Raw genomic sequence first — 21,664 nt, forward strand, 5'->3', positions numbered from 1 at the left:
CATAGAACCAGTGCAAATAACATAAAACATACTAATTATAAAGGGGGCAAAGTTCATAATCAGACGCTGGTAGAAAACATCATCATAAATTATAGACATGTTTTTCAGCTTTAATATGAGCACACCCTCATCTAGCTTAGACCAACAAAGATAACTTTAGTTGTATTGCATTTTCATATTTAATAGTACTTAGTTTCTTAGATATATATATTAGTGTTTGTGGAATGACATCTATGAGTGAAAACAAACTTTTCATGATAATGATTTGAAGCAATATGTCATTTGTTAAAAAGTCTCTATCACACCTTATGGTCAGTGGGGTGTCGTCCACCCATCTCCAGGTCCCCTCGGTAACACAATCAGTCAGACCAATCCAGGCTCCCTTATTGAGGCCTAAGAGAAACTGCTGTTGGTGAGAAAGATACTGATATTGTCAACTACTATAGACTACTTGTGTTTAATACTGGAAGACATATTACTGACAAAGAGATGCTTGATTCTCTCTCTCTCCCATTCTCTCACACACAGACACACACCTGTTCCATATCACTGTTTACGATCACCAGGTCGGCTCCTCTCTCCAGACAGTCCTCTCTGCTCTCCTTCCAGGTTTTAGTCTCAGTAGACAGGAAGTACCAACTGGAGTTGAACTTCTGCCAGCCATCAGGACAGGTTTGTTCTACATGGCAAACATGAATTTCCATCTTGTTATTCTGCACCTATTATTGAAACTGCATATTAGATATGTGATGTTTTGATCATTTATCAGGTTAACTCACTCAGATTAGAGAACTTTCTCATGAGATCATCTCTTTCCTTCTGTAGCTGGTCTCTCTCTTCAGTCAGTGTGTTGTAACTGGTCTGTAGCTGGTCTCTCTCTTCAGTCAGTGTGTTATAACTGGTCTGTAGCTGGTCTCTCTCCACAGTCTCATTTCCTCTGTTATCTGGAAAGGATTGATACATATAGCTCCTGGTTAATTCACTCATGTAACAGTAATTCAATAATATCTAAATGCATATTCTCATGATAATGATTGAGATGATTGGCATGCAGTGTGGACATTTCACCAGTAAAACGTGAGGAATTATCATTCAAGATTGACATGGATGTTTAGTCTATTTTGAAACGAGCTGTTCCTGACTTGGTGAAGGACATAGAACATTTTCTCCGAGACGATGTGGATATAGTCAGACGTTGTAATCTGAGGATGCATTTGATGTATATTCTATAAAGGTATTCAAAAGGTGTCATCTGTCAGTACAAACATTGATTGAGAAATGATGACAAATATCACTACACCACTGGTTACAGTGCCTATCAAAAGACATGACTGACATCGGGGAAAGAGGACAGACTATCAGCTGATCATTAATGTTGATGATTGATCTGAATCTGCTAGTCAGCAGATAAATAATGTTTTCACTGATTGTGATTTCACCGTCAATGGTCTTATCAAAGGGTTCATAAAGCCTTCATAGTGCATTCATAAGCGCTACATGAATGTGTTATTAAGCATCTATAAGTGTATGTCATGTCAAGGGTTCATAAACGTGTCATAACGGTGAAGTCCATGGAGAACAAGAACACCTCCTCCCAGCTGCCCACTGCACTGAGGCTAGGCGATACGGTCACCACCGATAAATCCATGATAATCGAACATTTAAAAAAAATAAAAAAAAAATATGCCATTTAGCAGACGCTTTTATCCAAAGCGACTTACAGTCATGTGTGCATACATTCTACGTATGGGTGGTCCCGGGAATCGAACCCACTACCCTGGCGTTACAAGCGCCATGCTCTACCAACTGAGCTACAATTAGCATTTCTCTACGGCTGGCCATGCTTTCCTCCTGGCTACCCCAACCCCGGCCACCAGCTCCGCACCCCTCGCAGCTACTCGCCCAAGCCTCTCCAGCTTCTCCTTCACCCAAATCCAGATTGCAGATGTTCTGAAAGAGCTGCAAAACCTGGACCCGTACAAATCAGCTGGGCTAAACAATCTGGACCCTCTTTTTCTAAAATTATCCACCGCCATTGTTGCAACCCCTATTACCAGTCTGTTCAACCTCTCTTTCATTTTGTCTGAGATCCCTAAAGATTGGAAAGCTGCCGCGGTCATCCCCTCTTCAAAGGGGTGACACTCTAGACCCAACCTGTTACAGACCTATATCCATCCTGCCCTGCCTTTCTAAAGTCTTTGAAAGCCAAGATAATAAACAGATCACTGACCATTTCGAATCTCACTGTACCTTCTCCGCTGTGCAATCCGGTTTCCTAGTTGGTCACGGGTGCACCTCAGCCACACCTCAGGTACTAAACGATATCATAACCGCCATCGATAAAAGACAGTACTGTGCAGCCGTCTTCATCGACCTGGCCAAGGCTTTCGACTCTGTCAATCACCGTATTCTTATTGGCAGACTCAATAGCCTTGGTTTCTCAAATGACTGCATCGCCTGGTTCGCATACTACTTCGCAGATAGAGTTCAGTGTGTAAAATCGGAGGGCCTGTTGTCCGGACCTCTGGCGGTCTCCTGATGCCATTTGCATACACTGTATATAGACTTTCTTTTAAAAATGTCTATTGTCTTCACTGTACGCTTGTTTATTCCATGTAACTCTGTGTTGTTGTTTCTGTCGCACTACTTTGCTTTATCTTGGCCAGGTTGCAGTTGCAAATGAGAACTTGTTCTCAACTAGCCTACCTGGTTAAATAAAGGTGAAATAAAAATAACTAAAAACATAATCTCCCATGTCAAATGTGACATGACCCCCAATGTTGAATATGATATAAACGTATAAAGGGTGACATGTTGAGCTGAAGGATGAAACTCTAAAGTTAAGTATTTTTAGTCACATTACACCTAATCTTGTTCCCAGACACTTCCGGCCAATTGCTCGGAAGGTTTGGTAGACCAACGCATCAAACTTAGATTTAGGGTTTAGATCTAAAAGAACATTTTAAGAATAGAAATTGTGGAAATGTGCTTAGCCATAATCAAATCAAATGTTATTTGTCATATACACGTGGTTAGCATATGTTAATGCGAGTGTTGCGAAATTCTTGTGCTTCTAGTTCCGACCATGCAGTAATATCTAACATATTGATGAGCAATGGATTAACAGCATAGGAAAGATGCAGTCAATGGTATAGAGTAGAGTATATACATATGAGATGAGTAATGTAGGGTATGTAAACATGATATAAAGTGGCATTGTTTAAAGTGGCTAGTGATACATATATTTCATCCAATTTTTTATTATTAAAGAGGCTAGAGTTTTGAGTCAGTATGTTGGCAGCAGCCACTCAATGTTAGTGATGGCTCTTAAACAGTCTGATGGACTTGATATAGAAACATTTTTTCAGTCTCTCTGTCCCAGCTTTGATGCACCTGTACTGACCTCACTTTCTGGATGATAGCAAGGTGTACAGGCAGTGGCTTGGGTGGTTGTTGTCCTTGGTGATCTTTTTGGCCTTTCTGTGACATTGGGTGGTGTAGGTGACCTGGAGGGCAGGTAGTTTGCCTCCGCTGATGCGTTTTGCAGACCTCACTACCCTCTGGAGAGCCTTATGGTTGTGGGCGGAGCAGTTGCCATACCAGGCGGTGATACAGCCCGACAGGATGCTCTCGATTGTGCATCTGTAAATGTTTGTGTGTTTTTGGTGACAAGATTAATTTCTTCAGCCTCCTGAGGTTTAAGAGGCGCTGCTGTGCCTTCTTCACCATGCTGTCTGTGTGGGTGGACCATTTCAGTTTGTCCGTGATGTGTACACCATGGAATTTAAAACTTTCCACCTTCTTCACTACTGTCCTGTTTATGTGGACAGGGGCTGCTCCTAAATCTGCTGTTTCCCTGAGGTCCACGATCATCTCCTTTGTTTTGTTGACATTGAGTGTGAGATTATTTTCCTGACACAACACTCCGAGGGCCCTCACCTCCTCCCTGTAGGCTGTCTCATCGTTGTTGGTAATCAAGCCTACCACTGTATTGTCATTTGCAACCTTGATGATAGAGTGTGCATGGACATGCAGTCATGGGTGAACAGGTAGTACAGGAGCGGGCTGAGAATGCACCCTTATGGGGCCCCAGTGTTGATGATCAGCGGTGTGGAGATGTTGTTTCCTACCCTCACCACCTGGGGGTGGCCCGTCAGCAAGTCCAGGACCCAGTTGCACGGGGTAGGGTCGAGACCCAGGGTCTCGAGCTTAATGACGAGTTTGGAGGGTACTATGGTATTAAATGCTGAGGTGTAATCAATGAACAGCATTCTTACATAAGTATTCCTCTTGTCCAGACGGGTTAGGGCAGTGTGCAGTGTGATTGCGATTGCGTCGTTTGCGAACCTATTGTGGCGGTCAGCAATTTGGAGTGGGTCTAGGGTGTCAGGTACTGTGGAGGTGATATGATCCTTAACTAGTCTCTCAAAGCACTTCATGATGACGAAAGTTAGTGCTACGGGGCGATAGTCATTTAGCTCAGTTGCCTTAGCTTTCTTGGGAACAGGTACAATGGTGGCCCACTTGAAGCATGTGGGAACAGCAGACTGGGATAAGGATTGCTTGAATATGTCCGTAAACACACCAGCCAGCTGGTCTGTGCATGCGGCTAAGGATGCTATCTGGGCCTTGCGAGGCTCAACACTTTTAAATGTTTTACTCATGTTGGCTGCAGTGAAGGAAAGCCTGCAGGTTTTGGTAGTGGGCCGTGTCGGTGGCACTGTATTGTCCTCAAAGGGAGCAAAGAAGTTTTTTTGTTTGTCTGGGAGCAAGACATTGTGGTCCGCGACGGGGTTGGTTTTCTTTTTGTAGTCCGTGATTGACTGTAGACCCTGCCACATACCTCTCATGTCTGAGCCATTGAATTGCGACTCTACTTTGTCTCTATACTCACGCTTAGCTTGTTGATTGCCTTGCGGAGGGAATGGCAACACTGTTTGTATTCGGTCATGTTACCGGTCACCTTGCCCTCATTAAAAGCAGTGGTTTGCACTTTCAGTTTTGCGCGATTACTGCCATCAATCCACAGTTTCTGGTTGGGGAATGTTTTAACAGTTGCCGTGTGTACAACATCCCCGATGCACTTGCTAATAAATTAGCTCACTGAATCAGCGTATTCATCAATGTTATTGTCCCACGCTATGCGGAACATATCCAAGTCCACGTGGTCGAAGCAATCATGATGCGTGGAATTCGATTGGTCGGACCATCGTTGAACAGACCTGAGCATGGGCGTTTCCTGTTTTGGTTTCTGTCTGTAGGCTGGGAGCAACGAAATGGAGTCGTGGTCAGATTTTCCGGAAGGAGGGCGGGGGAGGGCTTTGTATGCGTCGCAAAAGTTACAGTAACAAAGATCCACGGTTTTGCCAGCCCGGGTCATGCATTCAATATGCTGATAGAATTTAGGGAGCCTTGTTTTCATATTAGCCTTGTTTAAATCCACAGCTACAATAAATGCTGCCTCAGGATTTGTGGTTTCCAGTTTATATAGAGTCAAATGAAGTTATTTCAGGGCCGTCGATGTGTCTGCTTGGGGAGGATGTACACAACTGTGATTATCATCGAAGAGAATTCATTTGGTAGATAATGCGGTCGGCATTTGATTGTAAGGAATCCTAGGTCAGGTGAATAAATGGACTTGAGTTCCTGTATGTTGTTATGATCACACCACATCTCGTTAATCATAAGGCATACACCCCTGCCCTTCTTCTTACCAGAGAGATGTTTGTTGCTGGCTGTACCGACTCTGATAACTTATCCCGAGTGAGCTATGTTTCTGTGAAACAAAGAATGTTACAATCTCTGATGTCTGTCTGGAAGGCAACTCTTGCTCGGATTCCGTCTACCTTATTGTCAAGAGACTGGACATTGGCTAGAAGTATACTCGGGAGCGGTGGGCGATGTGCCTGTTTACGGAGCCTGACCAGAAGACCGCTCCATATGCCCCTTTGCGGCACCGTTGTTTTGGGTCGTCGGCTGGGATCCAATCCATTGTCCTGGGTGTTGGACCAAACAGAGGATCCGCTTCGGGAAAGTCATAATCCTGGTTGTAATGTTGGAAAGTTGACGTTGCTCTTATATCCAACAGTTCCTCCCGGCTGTATGTAACAAAACTTAGATTTCCTGTGGAAACTATGTAAGAAATAATACATTAAAAAAACTAAATACTACATAGTTTCCTATGAACGGTAAGCGAGGTGGCCATCTCTGTCGGCGCCGGATGTACAGTCTTTGTGGTTGTATTAACTATCGATGACCAGGGGAATGTTTTTGCTAAAGGACATAGCCTGATGGCAAATATTTTACTCAAGAAGGTTACTCCCGTAGAATTCTATGGTCACTCCCACTAACTTTGACTGGTTGATATCCCAGGCTTATACAGTGCAAGTATTCAGACCCCTTGACTTTTTTCACATTTTGTTATGTTACAGCCTTATTCTAAAATGTATTGAATTATTTACTCCCTAATCAATCTACACACAATAACCCACAATGACAAGGCAAAAACAGGTTTTTAGAAATGTTTGGAACTTCATAAATAATAAAAAACATAAGTATTCAGACGGGCGGCAGGGTAGCCTAGTGGTTAGAGCGTTGGACTAGTTGGACAAGTTGGACAAGGTTGCAAGTTCAAACCCCGAGCTGACAAGGTACAAATCTTCGCTCTGCCCCTGAACAGGCAGTTAACCCACTGTTTAGGCCGTCATTGTAAATGAGAATTTGTTCTTAACTGACTTGCCTAGTAAAATAAAGGTTTAAAAAAACTTTTAAAAAACACTTTACACAGTTGAAGCAGCTTTGGTAGAGATTACAGCCTTGAGATTTCTTGGGTATGACCCTACATTCTTGGCACACCTGTATTTGGGGAGTTTCTCCCATTCTTCACTGCAGATCCTCTCAAGCTCTGTCAGGTTGGATGTGGAGCATCGCTGCACAGCTATTTTCAGGTCTCTCCAGAGGTGTTCAATAGGGTTTAAGTCCGGGCTCTGGCTTGGCCACTGAAGGACATTCAGAAACTTGTCCCGAAGCTTCTCCCTTTTTGTTTTGGCTTTGTGCTTACGGTCATTGTCCTGCTAGAAGGTGAACCTCTGCCCCAGTCTGAGGTCCTGAGCCCTCTGGAGCAGGATTTCATCAAGGATCTCTCTGTACTTTGCTCCATTCATCTATCCCTCGATCCTGACTAGTCCAGTCCCTGCCGCATGATGCTGCCACCATCATTCATCAGCGTAGGGATGGTGCCAGGATTCCTCCAGACGTGACGCTTGGCATTGAGGCCAAAGAATCAATTTTGGTTTCATCAGACCAGTGAATCGTGTTTATCATGGTCTGAGAGTCATTAGGTGCCTTTTGGCAAACTCCAAGCGGACTACCATGTGCCTTTTACTGAGCAGTGTATTCCGTCTGGCGCTGCAGCGATTGTTGTCCTTCTGGAAGGTTTTCCCATCTCCACATAGGAACTTTAGAGCTCTGTCAGAGTCACCATCGGGTTCTTGGACACCTCCTTGACCAAGGCCAATCGTTCAGATTGGCCGGGTGGCCAGCTCTAGGAAGAGTCTTGGTGGTTCCAATCTCCTTCAATTTAAGAACGATGGAGTCCATTGTGTTCTTGGAGACCAATGCTGCAGAAATGTCTTTGTACCCTTCCCCAGATCTGTGCCTCAACACAATCCTGTCTCAGAGCTCTATGGACAATTCCTTTGACCTCATGGCTTGGCTTTTGCTCTGACATGCACTGTCAACAGAAAGATAGGGGTGTGCCTTTACAAATCATGTCCAATCGATTGATATTACCACAGGTGGACTCCAATCAAGTTGTAGAAACATCTCAAGGATAATGAATGGAATCAGGATGCACCTGAAATCAATTTCAAGTCTCATATCAAAGAGTCTGAATACTTATACAAATAAGGTATTTTTTTATTTTTTTTACTTCATAAATTTGCTAAAATTTCTAAAAACCTGTTTTCGATTTGTGATTATGCGCTATAGTGTGTAGATTGATGAGGGAAAAAAATATTAAATACATTTTAGAATAAAGCTGTAACATAACAAAAAGAGCTGATGCGGATTTTTTGTTTTGTTTTCACATTTTTGGAAAAAGAAACATTTGAGCATTGATTGTTTTCATTACTGGCTGTGCTTGACTTTGACTGAAATGGGTTCCATTACTCATTTTGGGTTCCAGTACTGTTCATTTTTAGGTGCAGTTACCCCCACAATACATTTGAGCTGATATTCTATAAGAGTTACAGGAGCTCAAGCAGTAGACCTTTTGAGGTGCCGGTACTCAGATCAGTACTCAGATCCTGCCCAAATCAAGCACGGGTTACCAGAAGAATATCAGGACCAATTTTAAAGCATAGGAGCATACGATCTGTGCCTCGACACAATCCTGTCTCGGAGGTCTATGGACAATTCCTTTGACATCATCGCTAGTTTTTTTCTCTGACATGCACTGTCAACTGTGGGGCCTTATAAAGACAGGGGTGTGCCTTTACAAATCAAAAACAGAGAGTTGGCGCCACCTTGCGGGAATATTGAAAACAGGCAGGTGGATACCATCCTGACAAAGCCCCTGGGAAGAAGTGCTGGTAGTGTTGCTCTGGGTGTTGCCAACTTCGAAGGTACTAGAGGGCTGGGGATCAACTCCTTATCTCATCTCCTGAAGTTGTTTTCACCTTTCACCTATCGCCTCGTTTTTACGAGTGTGTGGTTAGATGGATAACAAATAGAGGGATAGAGGACATCTAGCTAGATGGGGTGGCGCTCACCCGCATTGCCATGATAACCCAGAACCATTATCCCGTGAAATTGGATTGGTATTCGACCTAGCAACCTTTCGGTTACTGGCCCAACACTCTAACCACTAGGCTACATGCCACCCCAAGTAATGACACAGTTAATTTGCATAAAATGTTTCAAATCATTTTTATTGTTCATAAACTTATTTTCCAATTGATCTGATCGCTCTTCTTCTCCGTTTAATTTCTTCCAAGTAGAACGATAGAGGAGTTCCAGCTAGATGTGGTGACGCTCACCCGCATTGCCATGATTACCCAGGACTATTACCCAGTGGAATTGGGAATTCATTTATATCTGGACTGCACAGTAATGACACAGTTCATTTCTATTTCAAATACTTATTATACTTAAACATATTTTCCAATCGCATATCTCCTCTTCTCCATTGTACTTTTCCTTGCCTCTTTGTCTCTCCGCAGATTTTCAGATGCAGGATGATGTCAGTATGTTTCTGTTCCTCCCTGATGAGTTCACTGCCAACATGACGCTGTTGGAGGAGAGCCTGGTGGCCGAGTTTGTCCAGCGCTCCACTTGACTAATGAGCATGTATCTGGTTTCTCTGTCCTCTTAATGTTGACGGAGCCAGAGCACGCATATAGAAGTAGTCTAACTGGCCTGCTGTGCAAATGTAGGAAAGTAACCATTTGGTGATGTCTGATTTCCCATGTGAATGTTAGTTCCTCACAGTATTTAAACAATCTTGACAAACTCTCCCCCTCGATAATCACCAGTCCTCCTTAGAAAAAGCAAAGAGATGAATGAGATTGAAAGAATCTATATTTTCGTCAGGATATTTTCTGATTTTATTTGTTCTAGTTGACAATGGAAGTTCTTGGCCTACTGCTAAATTGCCTTAGGATATCTCTTCGTGCACTCATTTCTTTAGACGCCAATGAATCACAGTCAATTAGACGCCAATGAATCACTCTCCCATTAATGGAATTTCTATTTTTTAAATGTTTATTATTATAATTCTGGTTTGAAGCGGCAGGTTGCATAGCGGTTTAGAGCGTTGGGGCGGTATACTAGGTGAACAATCTGTCAATGTGCCCTTGACTAAGGAACTTACTCCTAATTACTCCTGTAAATCGCTCTGGATAAGAAAGTCTCCTAAATGATGTAATTCCGGTTTGTAATATGAACCATGTCACAATTATTTAGAAAAACAAAAATGATACTAAATGAAAATGTTCCACTAAAACGTGTTTATGAAAATCATAACTGATACGCGGATCGGTAGAAATGGAAGGATAAATAACTGACACGCGGATCGGTAGAAATGTAATGATAAATAACTGACACGCGGATCGGTAGAAATGGAATGATAAATAACTGACATGCGGATCGGTAGAAATGGAATGATAAATAACTGACACGCGGATCGGTAGAAATGGAATGATAAATAACTGACACGCGGATCGGTAGAAATGGAATGATAAATAACTGACATGCAGATCGGTAGAAATGGAATGAATGATCGGTAGAAATAACTCACACGCGGATCGGTAGAAATGGAAGGATAAATAACTGACATGCAGATCGGTAGAAATGGAATGATAAATAACTGACATAACTGAAATTGTAAACTTTCTCAAACTTGAAACTCATGCGGAGTCTAGGAACAGACTGCTGTAAATAGAGCACACATTTCATTGTACTGCATCATTACGACAGGTGTGTTTATTTTTGTGCGTCAAAAACATTGACAAATTACAGGAATTGTGATCGTTGATTTTAAGTACAGAACTAGTGTGATGATAAAATACGTATCTGCCCCATCGACCCTGTTCAAATGTAGTCCGTTATAAAATGGAAAAGAGACCCAAATGGGAAAAGGTCCCAAATGGCACTCCATTCCCTACATAGTGCACTATTAAAAGAACAGAGCTACTAAGGTGTCATTTGGGACACAACCTCACTCACAGAAAGCCAGCCTCAGGGAGATGTTGAGGGTGACTTGTAGAAGACACAGCACTCCAAAACACACAGCAGCCAGCCTGTAGAGTCTTAGTCTTCCATCTGCAGAGAAACACACACGCACGCACGTACGCAGGCACACACACACACACACACACACACACACACACACACACACACACACACACACACACACACACACACACACACACACACACACACACACACACACACACACACACACACACACACACACACACACACACACACACACACACACAAAGAAATAATAATAATAATAATAACAACATCATCCTACATCACTAATGATTATGATCAGAATTCTGAGAACCAAACATTTCCATTGCGTCATTTGTTTTCCTCTGACTTAGGGTAGGCAGCAACACTTTACTCAAACTTGTGGTCACCTCACATCAGATAAACAGGAAGCTACTGTATGAAGAAATTGCCAAAATTGCACAATATAGCTGAAGAATGATTTAAAAGGGCTATCTTTGATTGCTGCCTCAATTTTTTGGGACGTTGAAATGTATAATATTTACCCATTCATTCTTCATGAATGTAACTTGTAAATGCCTCATGAGCTTAGTTTAACTATGTAACCCCATCAGGACCCAAGACTGACCATCTATGAGCTCAAAATGACAATTTAAAGATGCACTATACAGAAATCGCTCCGCCATTTCCTGGTTGCAAAAATTCTAATGTGTTTATATGACAAAACAAGCAGTCGTTGTGTAAAATAAATATTGTATAATCTGCTGTTTGAAGTTGCTGTACGAAACCTAAAGTAAAAGATGTCAAAATGCAACTTCAGAAAGGGAAGCACAGAAAAACAACACATAGAACAGATCTACCGCCTCTTCGACTTGCTTTCAATGGGAATGAAAGATCTATAACTCACATCTCTATATGAATATGGTCGGCTCTCCCAAAAATACAGAGTTTGTACAATTCCATCATTTACAATTCCAGAGTAAAACAAGCTTACACTGAGCATACAGATCTCTATGAATTTGAAAGTGCTTACTTTTCTCCAGCCCCTCAGCAGTTACCAAAAACAGTGGCAGGGTGTCCACTTTGTTGTTGTTTTAAAAGGCTCTTTTTAATTGATCTTATTAAAATAGTTCCAGTAATTGAGGGGGAAAAACTAATGCATTTTAGTGTGTGACCCCAGCATGTTGTAATCCCCACTCTCCTTACCAACTGAACCACCCAGGTGACAGAACACTCAAAAATATACATGTTATGTATGTTTTTCTTTTATGTGGTATTTGTGTGTGTGCGTGCATATGTTTGGTTCGTCTATGCCTGCAGGCGGGCGTGCGTCCGTGATTCCGAAAGAGAGAGAAAAATAGCTAATTATTTGTCCTTACCTGAGAGATGGGTCTCAGTCTTCACGCTCCTCGTTGCTCTGTTCCGGTTTTCTTCATTAACTTTGTTTAATTCAATCACCTGTTTGTTGACGTAGTCGGCCATCTTAACTAACTGTACCGGATATCAACGATGACCCCAATCAATCAATGAATGAACTAATTCAGTCTGACTGACCTGATATTGTAATATCTATGATTCTAACTTACTTGTACTTACGGTATTAACTTACTGTATTATTACCTTTCTATCTGACTCCTAATGTTAATATCTATTTTATGATTCTAACTTCAATTACAATTAGCTGAGTAGTTACTCTGATATGTGTCTCCACTGGTACCGCTCTGAAGTCTGTTTGAGGTCGACTGCAGTTGATAGAATCCAATCAGATTCAAGCAGGAAGTCATATTTCGCAAGGCCTGTTCGTAACATTGTTCATAAGGAAGTCCCGTTATGGCTTGCACTGGCCATATAGGGGCCTTCTTTCCTGTCTATGCCGTCTGGGTGTGACATCAGCGTGAGGAAATATTCAGAAGTGTGTGTAGGGTATCTATGTCTGCGTCTTTTTCAGAGGTTTTAAAGGGGAACTTCACAGACGTGTGTGCCTTTGTGAATGTGTGTGTGTCCTTAGTTCTGTGCTGCCTTCTGTCTGTGTCCAACTGCAGGTCACACTTTTTTTAACAATCCAATCACATTCAATCAGGAAGCTGGTTGACCTCAGAGGACACTGTTCCTTTATTTATTCATCTGTGCATTTGTTCTTCTTATTATAAAAGTGATTGATGGTAATAATTGATAATGAGAAGAAAAATCTAGAAAAATGATTTAGCAGAATACAAGCATGATAGAGCACAGTATGTCTACACACTCATCTAAATCTCAACATAACATTATTTTTCTCTGTCCATCACTAATTAAAATGTTCTTCTTCCTCTAAGGCTCTCTCTGACAAGGCTCTATCTCAATAGTCTGATTCCTCTTCTCTTTTCTCCTCTCCTTCTGCTCAACCCTATTAGAGGAGAAGGTCCAAGGTCCCTCCCCGAGGATTGTATTATCCAATGTGTTTTGAGAAGGAGGCGAGAGGATGTGAGGATAAACCAAGGAAGGATGAATTGAGAAAAAACCCATAGACAAGTGTGTAATACCACTGTTTCACCTCTATGTTGTTCATGGTGAGTTCCTCTCTCACTTTAACCACTAGGTGGGGATCATCACTTAACCATTCATGGATCCAACCATCAACGGAGAGCTAGAGGTAGAGAGAGAGAGATATCTGTGTAGAGCCCACATGCAATGCTATATAATGAACTATAAATGTTAACATTGACAACAGCTACTACGTGATATACAGGACCAGTCAAAAGTTTAGACACACCTACTCATTCAAGGGTTTTTCTTCATTTGTACTATTTTCTACATTTTACATTTACATTTACATTTAAGTCATTTAGCAGACGCTCCTATCCAGAGCGACTTACACATTGGTGCATTCACCTTATGACATTTTAGAATAATAGTGACGATATCAAAACTATGAAATAACATATATGGAATCATGTAGTAACCAAAAAAGTGTTAAACAAATCAAAATATATTTTAAGTTCTTCAAAGCAGCCAACCATTGCATTGATGACAGCTTTGCACACTCTTGGTATTCTCTCAACCAGCTTCACCTGAAATGCTTTTCCAATAGTCTTGAATGAGTTCCCACATAGGCTGAGCACTTGTTGACTGCTTTTCCTTCACTCTGCGGTCCAACTCATCCAAAACCATCTCAACTGGGTTGAGGTCAAGTGACTGTGGAGGCCAGGTCATCTGATGCAGCACTCCATGACTCTCCTTCTTGATCAAATAGCCCTTACACAGCCTGGAGGTGTGTTGGATCATTGTCCTAAACAAATGATAGGAAGGCGGGACTGAGACAGGTAATGATGGACTGAACGTAGTTATGTAGAGCACCTCAAGATAAAAACGTAATATTGAATATCGGCAAGTTAGACTAAATATTAGCACTACTCAATCTGGTGGGTGACAACCTTCAATCTGGATAATGATACTATACAAATCTTAAGACTAGAGACATTTATTGACAAATATTACGAAAACAAGCAACACCCAAACATGACGAAGAGTAAGACAGGGGAACCGATTTCAAAACGGAAACGTGGCTCTTCTACAGACACGGACGATTTAATATTTTCACCACCGGGAATGGTAAAGGTCGAAACCGATCTGTTAAAATCAATGAATGACAAACTGGGTATACTTGAATTAGTCAGTAAGTGTCATGTTTGTCATTTATTATCATGTCTTGTCCCTGTGCTCCCCATGCTATTCGTTTCCCTCTGCTGGTCTTATTTGGTTCTTTCCCTCCTTCTATCCCTCTCTCTCCCCCTCCCTCTCTCACTCTCTCGCTCTCTCTTCTCTCTATCGTTCCGTTCCTGCTCCCAGCTGTTCCTATTCCCCTAATCATCATTTAGTCTTCCCACACCTGTTCCCGATCCTTTCCCCTGATTAGAGTCCCTATTTATTCCTTTGTGATCCGTTCCTGTCCCGTCGGTTCCTTGTTTTGTATTCACCATGCTGTGATTGTGTTTCGCCCTGTCCTGTCGTGTTTTTGCCTTCATCAGATGCTGCGTGTGAGCAGGTGTCTCTGTCTACTACGGCCTGCGCCTACCCGAAGCGACCTGCAGTCTGTGGCCGCTTCTCTTGTTATTCCCCTCTACAGACTAGAGGATTTCTGTTACTCCCTGTTTGGATTTGAATAAACTCTGTTTCTGTTAAGTCGCTTTTGGGTCCTCTATCACCTGCATGACAGTAAGGATATAAAATAGTTGAAGGCAAGCCTCGAGATGGGTGATGAAAAAGCTGCGACATTGGAGAAGGAAAAACACAAGTTAAAAGGGACAGTCAGTAAGATTGAAACCAAAGTGAATGAACTTAAAAAGGAGAACACCGTTCTGAGAATAGCCTTAATTGACATACAGACTAAAACATATGGGGTCTGTAAAATGTGTTTAGGTTCAGACATTTTGTGAAATAGCACAGTTTCAAATAGAAATCAAACTGGATGGACATCAGAAATAGAGGAAGGACTAAAAACAAACAAAATATAACAATTGTAAAATAGATTGTCTGTGTCTGTAAATGTGTATAAGATGTATAAACTAAAGGTAGAAGCCTAAGTGTTTATTAGTTTACTCCAATTGGGGGAGGGTGGTAGGGTTTGCGGGGAATGATAAAGGTATATTCTTTAAAAAGTATGTATATCTATTTCGGTATGTGTATGTACATATGTGTATATGTATACAGATATACACTGCTCAAAAAAATAAAGGGAACACTTAAACAACACAATGTAACTCCAAGTCAATCACACTTCTGTGAAATCAAACTGTCCACTTAGGAAGCAACACTGATGGACAATAAATTTCACATGCTGTTGTGCAAATGGAATAGACAACAGGTGGAAATTATAGGCATTTAGCAAGACACCCCCAATAAAGGAGTGGTTCTGCAGGTGGGGACCACATACCACTTCTCAGTTCCTATGCTTCCTGGCTGATGTTTTGGTCACTTTTGAATGCTGGCGGTGCTTTCACTCTAGTGGTAGCATGAGACGGAGTCTACAACCCACACAAGTGGCTCAGGTAGTGCAGCTCATCCAGGATGGCACATCAATGCGAGATGTGGCAAGAAGGTTTGCTGTGTCTGTCAGCGTAGTGTCCAGAGCATGGAGGCGCTACCAGGAGACAGGCCAGTACATCAGGAGACGTGGAGGAGGCCGTAGGAGGGCAACAACCCAGCAGCAGGACCGCTACCTCCGCCTTTGTGCAAGGAGGAGCACTGCCAGAGCCCTGCAAAATGACCTCCAGCAGGCCACAAATGTGCATGTGTCTGTTCAAACGGTCATAAATAGACACCATGAGGGTGGTATGAGGGTCCGACGTCCACAGGTGGGGGTTGTGCTTACAGCCCAACACCGTGCAGGACGTTTGGCATTTGCCAGAGAACACCAAGATTGGCGCCACTGGCGCCCTGTGCTCTTCACAGATGAAAGCAAGTTCACACTGAGCACATGTGACGGACGTGACAGTCTGGAGACGCCGTTGAGAACGTTCTGCTGCCTGCAACATCCTCCAGCATGACCAGTTTGGCGGTGGGTCAGTCATGGTGTGGGGTGGCATTTCTTTGGGGGGCCGCACAGCCCTCCATGTGCTCGCCAGAGGTAGCCTGACTGCCATTAGGTACCGAGATGAGATCCTCATACCCCTTGTGAGACCATATGCTGGTGTGGAGACACCTGAAACCCCACCTCTTTAAGGAATACCTAGGATAGGATAAGTAATCCCTCTCACCCCCCCCCCTTAAGTTTTAGATGCACTATTGTAAAGTGACTGTTCCACTGGATGTCATAAGGTGAATGCACCAATTTGTAAGTCGCTCTGGATAAGAGCGTCTGCTAAATGACTTAAATGTAATGTAAATGGTTGGCCCTGGGTTCCTCCTACTGCAAGACAATGCTAGACCTCATGTGGCTGGAGTGTGTCAGCAGTTCCTGCAAGAGGAAGGCATTGATGCTTTGGACTGGCCCGCCCTTTCCCAAGACCTGAATCCAATTGAGCACATCTGGGACATCATGTCTCGCCCCATCCACCAACGCCACGTTGCACCACAGACTGTCCAGGAGTTGGCGAATGCTTTAGTCCAGGTCTGGGAGGAGATCCCTCAGGAGACCATCCGCCACCTCATCAGGAGCATGCCCAGGTGTTGTAGGGAGGTCATACAGGCACGTGGAGGCCACACACACTACTGAGCCTCATTTTGACCTGTTTTAAGGACATTACATCAAAGTTAGATCAGCCTGTAGTGTGGTTTTACACTTTGATTTTGAGTGTGACTCCAAATCCAGACCTCCATGGGTTGATGAATTTGATTTCCATTGATCATTTTTGTGTGATTTTGTTGTCAGCACATTCAACTACGTAAAGAAAAAAGTATTTAATAAGAATACTTCATTCATTCAGATCTAGGATGTGTTATTTTAGTGTTTCCTTTATTTTTTTGAGCAGTGGTATATATAATTACCCAAAAAATATGTGGGGGATTGGAAACGATGCAGAAAATTACATTGATGGAAGCAACAATCTTTTCACAATATTAAGTATAATAATAATAATAATAATATATGCCATTCAGCAGACGCTTTTATCCAAAGCGACTTACAGTCATGTGTGCATACATTCTACGTATGGGTGGTCCCGGGAATTGAACCCACTACCCTGGCGTTACAAGCGCCATGCTCTACCAACTGAGCTACAGAACTGATCCACCCCTTAAAGCTGATCCACCCCTTAAAGCTGATCCACCCCTTAAAGCTGATCCACCCCTTAAAGCTGATCCACCCCTTAAAGCTGATCCACCCCTTAAAGCTGATCCACCCCTTAAAGCTGATCCACCCCTTAAAGCTGATCCACCCCTTAAAGCTGATCCACCCCTTAAAGCTGATCCACCCCTTAAAGCTGATCCACCCCTTAAAGCTGATCCACCCCTTAAAGCTGATCCACCCCTTAAAAAACATACATAAAAAAATACAAATAAATGATCGTCCCACTAGGCATAAACCATATGGGATGGCGTATCGCTGCAGAATGCTGTGGTAGCCATGCTGGTTAAGTGTGCCTTGAATTCTAAATAAATCACTGACCGTGTCACCAACCAAGCACCCCCACACCATCACACCTCCTCCTCCATGCTTCACGATGGGAACCACACAGGTAGAGATCATCCGTTCACCTATTCTGCATCTCACAAAGACTCTGGGGTTGGAACCAGAAATCTAAAATTTGGACTCATCAGACCAAAGGACAGATTTCAACATTCTAATATTAATTGCTCGTATTTCTTGGCCCAAGCAAGTCTCATCTTATTATTGGTGTCATTTAGTAGTGTTTTTTTTGCAGCAATTCGACCATGAAGGCCTGATTCACACAGTCTCCTCTGAACAGTTGATGTTGGGATGTGTCTGCTACTTGAACTCATTTACTTAGGAAGCATTTATTTAGTCTCCAATCTGAGGTGTAATTAACTCTAATGAACTTTTCAACTGCAGCAGAGGTAACTTTGGGTCATCCTTTCCTGTGGCAGTCCTCATGAGAGCCAGTTTCATCATAGCGCTTGATGGTTTTTGTGACTGCACTTGAAGAAACTTTCAGTTTCAAAGTTCTTGAAATGTTCCTGACTGACCTTCATGTTTAAAGTGATGATGGTCTGTCGTTTCTCTTTGCTTATTTTAGCTGTTCTTGCCATAATATGGACTTAACCCCATTTGGTAAAAGACTATCTTCTTTATACCACCCCTACTTTGTCACAACAAAACTATTGGCTAAAAGCATTAAGAAGGAAAGAAATTCCACAAATTCACTTTTAACAAATGCATTCCAGGTGACGACCTCATGAAGCTGGTTGAGAGAATGTCAAGGGTGTGCAAAGCTGTCATCAAGGCAAAAGGTGGCTACTTGGAAGAATCTGAAATATTAAATATATTTCGATTTGTTTAACACTTATTTGGTTGCTACATGATTCCATATGTGTTATTTCATAGGTTTGATGTCTTCACTATTATTCTACAATGTAGAATAGAAAAAAACCCTGGAATGATTAGGTGTGTCCAAAAGTTTGACCGGTAGTGTAAATACCTCATTTGATTTCTGTGTGTGTGTGTGTGTGTGTGTGTGTGTGTGTGTGTGTGTGTGTGTGTGTGTGTGTGTGTGTGTGTGTGTGTGTGTGTGTGTGTGTGTGTGTGTGTGTGTGTGTGTGTGTGTGTGTGTGTGTGTGTGTGTGTGTGTGTGTGTGTGTGTGTGTGTGTGTGTGTGTGTGTGTGTGCCTCTCTCTCTCCAACGTCTCGTTCATAGTGCCATTTTCCCAAACTATATAATCAGTCTTCAGAGTTCCTTAAACAGCAGTACCTACAAAAGGCCTTTTTCACAGATCCACTACTCTCGATATGAACACTGATCGTCCCACCATTCTCCTTGGCCTGATGACCAGTAAGGTATCACCACACAGTTCTACACTGCACCACCATTAGGCTCTCCACTCCTCCAATACCTGCAGTAGAAACAACAGTTATAGTGGCCACTCTCTCAGAACCTAGAGTATGAACAACACAGAGTTAGACTGACCACTCTCTCAGAACCTAGAGTATGAACAACACAGAGTTAGACTGACCACTCTCTCAGAACCTAGAGTATGAACAACACAGAGTTAGACTGACCACTCTCTCAGAACCTAGAGTATGAACAACACAGTTAGACTGACCACTCTCTCAGAACCCAGAGTATGAACAACACCGAGTTAGGCTGACCACTCTCTCAGAACCCAGAGTATGAACAACACAGTTAGACTGACCACTCTCTCAGAACCCAGAGTATGAACAACACCGAGTTAGGCTGACCACTCTCTCAGAACCCAGAGTATGAACAACACAGTTAGACTGACCACTCTCTCAGAACCTAGAGTATGAACAACACAGAGAATCAGTCCTACTTCTTCCACTGTGGTCAGTGTTATTAGAGCAGTATTCTCTTACCTTGGGGTGGTCAGTGTTATTAGAGCAGTATTCTCTTACCTTGGGGTGGTCAGTGTTATTATAGAGCAGTAGTCTCTTACCTTGGGGTGGTCAGTGGGGTTCCGTCCACCCATTTCCAGGTCCCCTCAGTAACAGAGTCAGTCAGACCAATCCAGACATGACTGACTGATTTAAGCCCATTGATGAACATCTGTTATTGTGACAGAAAACAACATTGCTAAAACAATATATCCACCACTATATATATCTCTCTCTCTCTCTCTCTCTCTCTCTCTCTCTCTCTCTCTCTCTCTCTCTCTCTCTCTCTCTCTCTCTCTCTCTCTCTCTCTCTCTCTCTCTCTCTCTCTCTCTCTCTCTCTCTCTCTCTCTCTCTCTCTCTCTCTCTCTCTCTCTCTCTCTCTCTGACTCTCTTTTTGGAATTTTTTGAGTTTGAGTGTTTGGTGTGGAGGGCTCTGTCCTAACTTTTTACTTGATTATTTCCTTGGTCTTTTCTTTAAATGCTTTCTTTCCTATGGTGGAAGATTAATGCACTGTTTGTTTTAGCGGTGCCCACAGTTTTTTTCTCTTAAAGTTAGGGTAGCATAGGACAGAGTTTTATTTTCCTGGGTTTGAACGGTGTGGTGTGCGCGATGGCTTCACAGCCTAGCGCGGAGGGGACGCTGTCATTACGGCATCGATTCAGCTGTGTTCCTGAGAATGGAATTAAGGTGGAGGAGGTTCTGCTTGAGGTCAGCGAAAAGGTAGGAGCAGAAATTATACATTATTTTTCCAGAACGAACAAAACTGTGGGCTTTTTTTTTTACAGGGGTAGCAGTCCTTTTTGTACCTGGTATTTCTCTAAAAATATGCTCCTCAAAGTAGGTATGTAGGGGTAGGCTGCTTGTAGTAAAAGCAGAAATTAACAACATGTGGTTTGTCTTTATAAATGTGTATGCGCCGAACACAGGGAGAGAGAGGATGTTTCTATTTGGGGTTAGGGTTAGGCTTAAACACGAACTCTCACAGGTAGCGCCTGAGGAGACGCTGGCGTCAGGGGGCTCTGACTCTCCTGCCAAAAAAGGGGACTTGTGTGAACTTAAGTACTGAAGGCCTGTGGCATTGCTCTGTGCGGACTACAAGCTATTTGCCAAGGTCCTCTCTAAAAGACTGAAGTCCTATCTGGACTCTGTAGTACACAAGGACCAGACATAATGTGCACCGTGCACGCTCAGTCACGGTCAACGTGCCCTTGTTGGACTTATCGGGATGTTCTGATGTGAACTTTGAATTGGTCTATCTAGATCAAGAGAAGGTTTTTGATAGAGTGGGCCATGAGTATATGTTTAATGTGATGTCTGTGTTTGGGTTTGGGTTTGGGTCAATGTTTTCGGCCTGTGTGAGGATGTTGTAAGCTGGAGCATAATGTATGGTCAAGGTGGGAGGAGGGCTCAGTAGGCCAGTCTGGGTGAGCTGGGACATTAGACAAGGATGGCCTCTACCTGGGAAGTTATATACACTAGCCATGGAGCCTTTTCTGGGCCTGCTATGCAGGAGACTGCAGGGATCTCTGTTGGAATGTCTGTGTGAGAGGTTGTGGGTGGGTTTTACTGTTGGGATGTTTATAATGGGGTACAGTTATTTAAATAAGGAGAAGGTCAAATGTGTGTTGAATTGAACTGTTTGCTCAGGCAAAGTTGGCTATTTGGCTCACAAGGAGGAACAGGGTCAAAGGTGGGGGAAACAGACCCTTTACTATTATTCAATGGGATGGTCTCTGCGCGCCTTAGGGTGGAATTTGAGTTCTATAAAATGATACAAAGTGTGGAGATGTTTCAGACGATATGGTGTGTTGGAGGTGCTGTCTGTACAGCTGGGGAAGATCAGTTGGATATACGGTTGTAGAAATGGTGAGGTTTTGGTTATTGTGATGTGTGATGTTGTTTTGTAATGTGCTGTAGAGGGCAAGGTGAGTATGGAACA

The 21,664-nt window shown here is 42.8% G+C and overlaps 1 long non-coding RNA gene across 1 annotated transcript; it reads right to left on the reverse strand.

Annotated features, from left to right (window-relative positions):
• Window positions 1–305: 305 nt before the first annotated feature.
• Window positions 306–1,233, reverse strand: LOC124028955. The gene is made up of 3 exons (XR_006837691.1): window positions 780–1,233; window positions 537–679; window positions 306–406 (listed from the first exon to the last, which is right to left on the reverse strand). It is a non-coding gene; the product is annotated as an uncharacterized LOC124028955 (long non-coding RNA).
• Window positions 1,234–21,664: the final 20,431 nt, after the last annotated feature.

This window comes from Oncorhynchus gorbuscha, unplaced genomic scaffold (assembly GCF_021184085.1).
Source record: "Oncorhynchus gorbuscha isolate QuinsamMale2020 ecotype Even-year unplaced genomic scaffold, OgorEven_v1.0 Un_scaffold_5110, whole genome shotgun sequence".
NCBI classification, from domain to species: domain Eukaryota; kingdom Metazoa; phylum Chordata; class Actinopteri; order Salmoniformes; family Salmonidae; genus Oncorhynchus; species Oncorhynchus gorbuscha.